The sequence below is a fragment of the Cydia amplana genome, chromosome 24 (genome assembly GCF_948474715.1).
Source record: "Cydia amplana chromosome 24, ilCydAmpl1.1, whole genome shotgun sequence".
In the NCBI taxonomy this organism is placed as follows: domain Eukaryota; kingdom Metazoa; phylum Arthropoda; class Insecta; order Lepidoptera; family Tortricidae; genus Cydia; species Cydia amplana.
In genome coordinates, this window is record NC_086092.1 from 7,312,761 (window position 1) to 7,323,218 (window position 10,458).

The following is a 10,458-nucleotide window of genomic DNA, read 5'->3' on the forward strand; positions in this document are numbered from 1 at the left end:
AATCCGTTGCGCAGTTTTAAAGATCCAAGCATACATAGGGACAGACAGACAGCGGGAAGCGACGTTGTTTTATACTATGTAGTGATTACGAATGTTTAATACGCTGTCTACGACTCGGCCATCCTGTCGTTATGTGCACGTCCCTGTGTGATTACTCTTGTAACCATGGAAACGAAAATGTGGTCCGATTTCTTCATGTTTCTTCTTTATGAAACCAGGAAAAAAAATTCTAAATGAACAAGGGTTATAAAAGTTTTTTTTTAATAGTAAAAAGAAAAAAAAATATGCTGATCGACGCATATGTCTACTAGCTACTGACATGGCGTAACGCCATTTTTTTTATTTTATTATAGCAATGCAATCTAGTTATAATGTGCCATTTTCTCATAAGTTTCCCTATTATATATGAAAGGCATACAATGACTGAGGTGAAACACTTTTTCATTATTCGCTTCAGTCATTTTAAAGTGATATTGTCATAACTTCGTTTTTTAACTTAATGTGCAATAATTTTACTGTTGACAGCAATAATGTATAGTTTGTCTGTTAAAGGAAAGTTAGGTATATGAGATGGTTATATTCGGTGCGGTTTGCATATATTAACAGTATTTTTTTTTAATACTATAGCAATTCGAAAGTGTTAATATTTTTTTATAGTATTTTACTTTTAAAATCTGTCTATACGCAGTGAAAGACATAAAAAAACATGTCGTATAAGTTGTGATACACAACTTATGTTGTCATTTTTTGCAATTACTATTCAAAGTACAATAAGTATTACTTATTCGAACAAATTCGCACCGAATGGGTAAAAAAATGTGATCAAAAATATCGTTATTATTTTTTCTAATATATTTTCGCATAGCGTTTTATTTTGTATCGATTTTACTTTTTAGCATAAACGTATAATGTGCTTAAGCAACCATTTTCCGCCATTATGTCGATTTTTATAGTATTATATTTTATATGTTTTTTTAAGGCAGCTTCGATGAAATCGTATATTAAAAAAAATGAGAAACTGCCAAATAATATAGCGGATTTGTTACTTTTTAGTACTTAGAAATGTTAAGTTTTCAATAGATTATACAGCCCGTCTATCGAATTTAAATATCGACAGTTGTAAAACATTTTAATGAACTTAAAAACACAGCGAAAACCATTTTTTCTAAGTGTATGGACTATATTTAAGGACTTAAGAACACGGGCAAATATTATAACCTCAAAAAATCTTATGAAAATAATAACTACTAAAAAGTTTTTACCTGTTGATGTTTAATGGGTCTTCGTACTTTTGACAAAAACAGCGTGAAATTTAGTGAAAATACAAAGTGAATATACCTAGTCTAACAGTTACGTGAAGTAGTTATCATAAAAAAGTATTTATTATAAATAAGTACTGTAAATGTTAGGAAAATTGGTTAATATTAATGGTGATTGCGAAAACTACCATTTTATTACCATCGAAGGTAAGGGCAGTTCTTTTCTTTGGTTTTGGTTATTTTTTGAGCGCCAAGCGTCTATAAAAATATATGTTCGATTATAAATATATTTTTTTAATATGCGAAATGCATAAAAATGGCTAATAAGGTATAAAATTATAATTTGCAGACCTATAACAAAGATACGCAGATATTCGACCGTCAAATGACGTCTTATAGCGTCAAGGCGCGCTTCTATCGACGTGATATGACGTCCCTGGCGCTCAAAAGCTAATAAATGCGTTTGATTTATGTATCCATAGATATAGCTATTCGTAACGCAGTAGTGCGGTTTAAAATTTTAACTACTTCAAATAACTAGCACCTCACAGTCCAATTTCGATAAAAAATATATATAATTTTTCGATTGTTTTTTTTTTGGGCTGAAGGGTGCTGCAGTCAAAAAATGTGCCAACACAGAAAATTGTTGATATATAATAAAAAGTAGTTATTACATAAATAAGTAATTTGTGGGTCTTTTTGTAGGTAACCAACGCTTTAAAAGTATTCAATATCTAATGTCACATATATAGGACAAAAGTGTTGGATTGGACACCTAAAGACCTTTTTGCGTTTCACAATATGTGCAAACGACTTATTAAGTATAGAAGCAAAATACGTAATAACGTAGATGAAAATGTATTAAGTAATGTACAGTATGATATTATTTTTTGTAGTTACTATTAAAGTTAGAACGAAATAAATTTACAGTACAAAAAGTAATTTTCAATAAAAAAGATACCTCATGTTAACAGTGTATGTGTAATGATAAAAAATAGTTGAATAGTTGTAAAGAAAAGAAATTTTAGATCCATTTTTGATGGAGGCGACCTACACCTACCATTTATCAGTTTTATTTTTATTTTAACAATGTTGTGTCAATAAGGGTTGCCATATTCTACATCATAATAATAGACTAACATTTTTTTTCACCATCGAGACAAATTTATATTTGCGGTCGGAAGAATCAGTGCTTGTATGTTAAAAACGCGCATGTTTATTTCCTATCCGCAAATATAAAGTTGTCGTGCTCATTGAATACCATAGATAATAAACGTTGCTCAATGTACCCTGGCAACCCTTTAAAATGTATTAGAACGTTTCATAGCAATAATTTGGAATCGGTTACTATGTGATGTTGTTAAGTAAGATCTCAGTACAGTAAATATTATAAAATGTCGATAAAAGTTACCATTATATTTTTAACAAGTAAAATATATATTTGAATTATATAAAATTAAGTTGCATTATGCATATTTTTTGGTTCGTCTGCCCAAATACTCTACTAATGTTATCGAACAAAATATAATCAAAGATCGGTACCGTTACCGCTCTGTCCGTTTTGTTACGTTTTAATTTTTAATGACATTTTTTTATTATAATTATTCCTGATTATGGTGACTTTTGACGACATAACCCATTTCAGTGTTAATTGCAAGTATTGAAATTATTTTGTAATATTCTAGTTGTTTTAAACAATCTGACAATTCGATATTATTGAAATTAATAAAGAATTTATTTTCTGTTTTGATGCATTTTATTTCAACATTTCGACATTAGTACAGTCACCTGCAATAATTATGTTACTCTTCGAATGGCGCAAAAATATATGACTCGCTCTTATGGCTCTATAAATAAGATCGTGTCGGATAATTTTGCGGCCTTAGTTGTGTAATATATTATTGCAGGTGACTGTACCTAGTTTGGGAACCAAACGTTCATGGTCTCTTCGGAATGGGATTAAACAGTGATTATACCTCGTTTTTTTAGCATTAGAAAAATGGTAAACAATAGGGATGATGACACATGTTGAATATTATAACAAAATCTAGTAAAATAGATAGCAAACGAGCAATTTATCACAATAATGTGGATATTAAAATAAAATATTGAAAAATTACAAAATTCCAGGACCTGAAAATTTCAAAATTTAAGTTTTTTTTAACTTCCAAAAACGATAAAAGTAAGGGTACCATTCGATTCCTTACATTTCATCCAAAAAAATATTGTATAGCAACTATATACATAAACGCAATATTTCACCGACAAAAACGCAATTTTCTTGTTTTGTCCATACTACAAGATGGGCGATGACATCACGGCCTCTGGCCGTTTTGTATAGGGCGTTTCGCGAGCGAAATGGACTTTGACTACAATTTCTGACTTTGTGTTACTTTAATGCAATGGGTCCCATATAGACATTTGATCCTAAAAACAAACCCGATCGATTGATACAATAAAAAAGTTACTCATGTAGCCTATTCTTGACATGTATTTTTATTGAAAATAAACATCTTACGTAAGTACATTACATATAATCGCGTCTATTTCCCAGAGGGGTAGGCAGAGACCACGATCCTGACATACCTCTTTCGCTTCCGTTACTTTCATAACATTCCACATACACGCTCGCCGGTTTAGGGTGCTCTTGACCTGGCCTTTCTTAAGGATTTCCCCGACCTGATCAGAAAAAGTCCGCCGAGGTCTGCCCCTTCCACCTCCCTCTACTTCTCCCTTATAAACTATTTGTCAGCCTTTCACTCTTTCCACGTGCCCAAACCATCTTTAAAAAAATGTACCTTATAATATAGTTAAACGTCAAGAAAATTTGTCTATTTAAGTACGTTCCCGGGATCTTACAGTTCGCGCATGAATTTTAAGGCATACTTATATCCGTTTTTTTACATAATATAGTTAAACGTCAAGAAAATTTGTCTATTTAAGTACGTTCCCGGGATCTTACAGTTCGCGCATGAATTTTAAGGCATACTTATATCCGTTTTTTTACACTTCGTGCACGACTACAAGTACAAGAGCAGGTTGGTGTTGCTCGCTACCCTTGTTCTTCTCTAGGCACATTTTCGCAGCCATCATACGGTAGTAATTTTCAAGAGTGTCCGCCAAGTCATATATGCTTTTTTCAACTAGCATCGGGTCAGGTATAGTTTCCATGTCCCTGTAATCAAAGAGAATAGAGCAGTGGTTCCTAACCTGGGGGTAATTACCCCCGTGGGGGTAAAACTGGTATTTTACGGGGGTAATAAGCTAACCTAATATAACAATACAACAAACGTACACGTTTTATTTTTTATTACCATTGGGAGGAGGGGTAAAATCAGGTTCCCTAGTTAGCCCGTGGAGCGCCCTAACAAGACACGTGTGCTAGTAACTAGTATAGGAGTTCCATACTACGGTAATTCTGGGGCGCTCCAGGGGTTAGTCATAGAGGTGCCCGGACTGAAAAGGTTAGGAACCACTGGAATAGAGTGTATAGAGGGTTATTGTCACTGGCAAAGAGAAATATAAGAGTGCTCACTCCATACATCAGTTTTGGTACCAAAAAGACTATTAATTTCAGTGTCTACATCTATATCTATATATAACTAAATCTATAAAAAGATAATGGTGTAAGGTCTGTTAACCTATGTTATTGATTTAACCTTGTAAAATGTAAACTTGTAACATAAACAAATCTAAATAAGTTTTGTTAAGGGGAAATATCTGAACGCTTATGACAGAATGTCACAAATGTCATAAAGGCCAGTCCAGACGGGAACAATTTTTGCCAATCTGATTAAATTGTCCGATCAAATCAGATGGTGTGGACGTAAAAGACAATTTGGTTCGCCGAATTCGACCGCCGATTAGGTATGATATTACCGATAAAATGGAGGTGCGGACGCAAGAATAACAATTTGTGACGCTAGCATTCCGAAGCAATGAAATTACTATATAAAGTGTCATTCAATAGAACTTGCTAACTGTGTAAACAAAAATTACTAGTAAATTGACATTTAGTGTCAATTTTAGTATGGCGGTTTGTTTACATAGTTAGCAAGTTCTATTGAATGATTTAAATGACACTATAGATAGCAACCAATGGCAACCGTATTATCATTTAAAAAAGCTCTATGATTTTTCTAAAACTGCTGGCTGAACGCACTGCACCTTAAGACATTCTTGATTGATTAATGATTAGTTAGTTCATCGTGTTCTGGCGTTGAATTATTCAGTGTGTTCCTGGTGGAAGTCCGTTTTTCTTAAACTTCTGCGTAATTTCCTGTTGGTTAATGCATTTGTGCACTTTCACTGACTTTGTAAGAGAAACTATACGCCTAATTATCTAAGTTGATTCCAATTAGCACTCAATTTCTTAACGATTTTCAACTATCCTATTTAAAAGTAGAAAATACGTTGATTATTCCTCCATCGGCTCCATCGCGCAAAATCGGCTGAACAGTAGGTTAATTTCGATTGAAATTGGCACCTGATTTGATCGGACAATTTCATCCTTCGATCAACACGGAAGGGATGCGGCATTCGCACTATTTCCCCTCTGCCTAGGTACAAGATCAACTGATCTAGCGCGGGTAATAAAACTAGTTGCGCTCGGATTTTTAACTAGACCGAGTCCAGACGCGCGAGTGAACACAGCAGCAGAAAAAATGCCTAATTACTCGGTTTTTTGTTGTAAAAAGAGGTCGGGGACATAAAATTTACAAAAAGAAGGTGATATATTTCAAACGTAATATTTTTTTTACATGTCATACGTTTAATTATATTTAAACACAATTATTATATTTTAGTCTCATGTAATTAGTGTTGAGTCGCTCAATCGTGAGGCACCTCATTTGTACCACTCATTTTGTTAATTTGTCGCAGTACTTCGTACCGCAAAAATGTCTTACTTCACTCCTCTTTTCATTTTACTCATTTACTCTACCCGGCCGAGCCGGTCTACCTAGCTTTATTTGACGTTCATAAGCGCATTGTAATTATGCCTACTTGAATAAACTATCTTTTATCTTATCTTATCTTACTCGCGCGCATCACAAACACCTCTTGCAACACAAATCATTCACACATTTAAAATTTCAAAATAACTCTTATCCGTTCAAATTCACTCGTGAGTCTCGCGACCCTCAAAACTCATACACTCCTCACAACTCGCAACAGAGTTCCTGGATCGCGCGAGGCGCTAGGTGCTCGCCTGCTCGCCGACACTCAAAACTCAAATGTCTCAAATGAAGATATGGTTTAAGACATTTATTATCTCATTAAGAATTTACAAAATTCACTTACATGAGATACACTATATAAAACAAATTTTTTTTTTAGGCTAGCGTGCACTAATTAATTTACATGTAAACAATATTATATACATACTATATTTTTTGTTATGCATGGTAAAGTGGGTAGAAATCATTTGTAACAAGTATTAACCAGCGGCTTAGAGAACAAGTTACTTCGACCGTCCTGTTCAGATGCGTTGCAGCGTAGATAACGAACTAGTATGAATGTTCACGAGTTAAAATGTAAGGCGACATGGATGGATGCGGCATAGCTGTGCACACTACATATGTGGTAAAATATTTCAATTAAGGGTAATAATATAGTATTATTAGTTAATTTTTCGTTTTAATTTATTTACTGTTTATAATTTTATTAAAAGTTTTTTTTTTTTATTTATCTATTGACCTTATTTACCATATTAATTATAAGGAGATTTTAGGTACATCGTATAATTAATTATCGATTTATCAATGGATTATTATTATTGGTTTTATTTTTCCAATTAATTAATATCTAAGTAATTTATTTGATTTATAATTTTTCAACTAATTTAATTATTATACTTAGTATAACAATTTTTTAGCTTATTTATTATTTTACAGGTTATAGATTATTGAATATATGGAATTTTAGGTGTTTTTTGAATGTAGTTATAGTTTTAGACTCTTTGATACATTTCGGTAGCTTGTTGTATATTTGCGCCCCTTCATAGAGGATGCTTTTTTTTCCATAATTCGTCCGCGGGGTCTGCAGTCTGCAGTATTAAATATACGAGTAATGATCCACACTGTCAACTGCCGAACTACAAACCTTATTGCAACGACAAAAGGTCCACCGAGAAATGCGTTGAGTTTGTACCACTCACCGCCTCTCTGTGACATGAACCCCTCAAAAATCCTTTAAAAATGAAACAATAAATTAGAAATACCCAAAGAGGGAGTGATACCGACACGCGACGTACTTCAATATCACTTCGCGTCACCACCGAAAATACGTTAACAATTAAACACGAAAGACAACAAGCGTAAGCGCTGCAAGCTTTCCATACATCTTAAAAAAATTGTCGCTGTTGGAATTAATGGAATAGTTGACGCTGAAAATATGCTAGTACCTCACCTCATTTGAAGTAAGACATTGTAACACCTCATTTTAGAAAATGAGGTACTCATACAAACTCATTTTAAATTGATGTCCTACCCATCACTACATGTAATTGCTGGATTTATCGATTTTTCTCGCCCAGTACAAATTGCGGATCGGTCGAGCAACAAATCCGACTTCTCATCTCTTGACGAAAATGTGTTAGTGTGCGTGTTGTGACACTTGTGACTCGTCCGTACACAAAAACAGATCGACGTGTGCAAGATTTGTCTGTGTAGGGTGTCATTTTCTATGTATTTGTGTCGTCATTACAGATTGGATTTTGTATGCAAGTGTGTGAGAAGTGCGACTGTGTGCACGTTCCCCTCCGCGAAAAATGGCAGAATGATTTGAATGTCAAGATATCGCTTCGGCCTATCCCTTCCGACCTGTCGGAAGCCCGTGTTGATCGAAGATTTCATCAGATTGGCGAAAAATTGTTCCCGTCTGGACAGGCCTTTATGGTATGTTATGTCACATACAGGTTTCGTATGTGACCACCGTGCCCATAAGTAGGTAGCCCGTTATCTACAGTTACTTGGATTGCAATGCAATGTACAATGCTGATGTTGATGTTCGATCAGTTCGATGACTCACGCTAGACCCGGCCAAGGCGTCCGACACGTCTTCTATGACAATGATTTTTAACTCAAGATAGGTTATAGGCGTTCCAAAATTGAAGCGCTTACCTTGTGACAAATTGGACAAGTTGCCTTTAGACGCGGCTGGACAAGCGAGAAATGTGCACGTGCTAACGAGCTCCCGCACACCGAAAGAGAAAAAGACGACCTTACGTTTAACAACGAGTGTGACGAAGATGGATGGAATGAGAAAATTAATCAAAAATAACAGATTTCTTTGTAGGCACAGAAATAAATATGGAAGTATTTTTTGTGCTCCTCAAGTATGAGTATAACCTATCTATGGTTATATAATATCATTGTTCTATGATGGCTGATCGGTGATCACGTGGAGCTTACCATAGAAAACGAAGCATTGAAGCTCCGGCCCGGCCCCGGCGCGGTCTAGCGTGAGTCATACTTAAAGAGCAGGGATGTTGCGGATGCAGAATTTTTGACATCCGCGGATGCGGATGCGGATGCGGATTTTTAAAGGCTCACATCCGCGGATGCGGATGCGGATGCGGATGTCAAGATTAGGTACTTAGAAAACGTCAAATATTAAATTTTTAGTATTTTTTTATTAAAAAAAAACCAAACGTTTAGTATTTGAGCAAGAATATAGGTGCGTTATATTTAATAAACAGTAACTTCGCCGACTTTTCTGGATCTAGACGATTTCGTTATAGGTAATGACGAAATTACCTAGCACTTACGCCGCCGCTAAGACGTTCCTGTACCGACTTGTTCGACATCCGCATCCGCATAAGCTCCGCATCGATTTTATGCGGATGCGGATGCGGATGCGGATGTTGAAAATAATGCGGATGTTCCGCGGTTGCGGATGCGGATGCGGATGTTCGCAACATCCCTGTTAAAGAGCGAAATCGCAGGTACGTAAAAGGTAGAGAGGCTAGTTTTAATTGCTCTTCAGTGTATTTTGGGTTTCAAGTTTCAACATCCTTATTTTGATGGACATTTGAATGTACAAAATGTCCGTACACGTTCGAGAAAACTCGTTTGTCTTCTTAATACATAGCGGTCATCTTTACAGAATAAATCAGCTTAGTCACTGAACATTAAGACGCCACTAAGTTCAAATATGTTGTAGGTACAATGCTATGGGAAAATAATTGAACAAATTATTTGACATTATAGTTCGTTTTTTTAGCATTAGAAAGAAGGTAAGCGATCTTGACATGCCGCGTAGCCAACGTGCCAATCGCTAACGCTCCGTAGCGATCGAAACGCAACTGTCATTGTCGCACTAGTATGGAAGAGTGATAGAGAGACATAAAGCGATTCGATGGCGAAGCGATAGCGATTGTCAGCTTAGCTAGGCCGGCTGGTCTCTTAATTGAAAAACGCGTTTTGAAAATCAGTAACTATTACTTATGAAAGCAGAAGAATAGGTATTAATGATTGTACTATATTCATAATTGTTACATATTTGACGTGACTTATTTTAAAACGTGCTTTTTAATTAAAAGACACATCAAGATTGTTTACCTTTTTTCTAATGCTAAAAAAAACGAACTATAATAACGACAACAACAAAAAATACCTACTTACTTTACACAGAATAAAACATACAGTCGCGTACACTTATCAAAACTACGACTTGTAACTATTTTAATCTTACAAGAACATAAAGGAGGTCTGATTTCATAATCTAGCCTTAGGAATTCATAGTTGATTATAATCACGATACTCCAAACATACCTACTTTTAACCGTGCTTTTAACATGCTTTTAACACTTAGCGATTGAAATATACAGATTACTGCAATAGTTGTTTTTATTGGCGCCGGGGCCTTATCCAAGATGACAATTGTTTGCGCTGTAGCGAACGAAACGCCTCTCTCTCTATCGCACTAATATGGAGGCCCGATAGAGAGATACATATTAGTGTTACGATAGTCATGTTGGCTAGGCCCCCTGGTCAGAGTAATGTAATATACCTAAGCAACTGTACTCGTACAGACACACATGAGACGACGCCTGCAGGACACATCACAAGATTTGTGACTCTTTTCACAGTTTATTTTTTATCAAAGTGGATTGGTTGTTTTAATCTACATTATTGGTCAATAAAATATTAAGTAACTCGACAAGGTACCCACGTAAGTAAGTCCAATAACGGTACTC

At 35.1% G+C, this 10,458-nt stretch overlaps 1 protein-coding gene across 1 annotated transcript in view; it reads right to left on the reverse strand.

Annotated features, from left to right (window-relative positions):
* LOC134659241 (androgen-dependent TFPI-regulating protein-like) overlaps positions 1-10,458 on the reverse strand; it is a 516,400-nt gene that overhangs the window by 257,863 nt on the left and 248,079 nt on the right. The gene's annotated exons all lie outside the window — the stretch shown is intronic.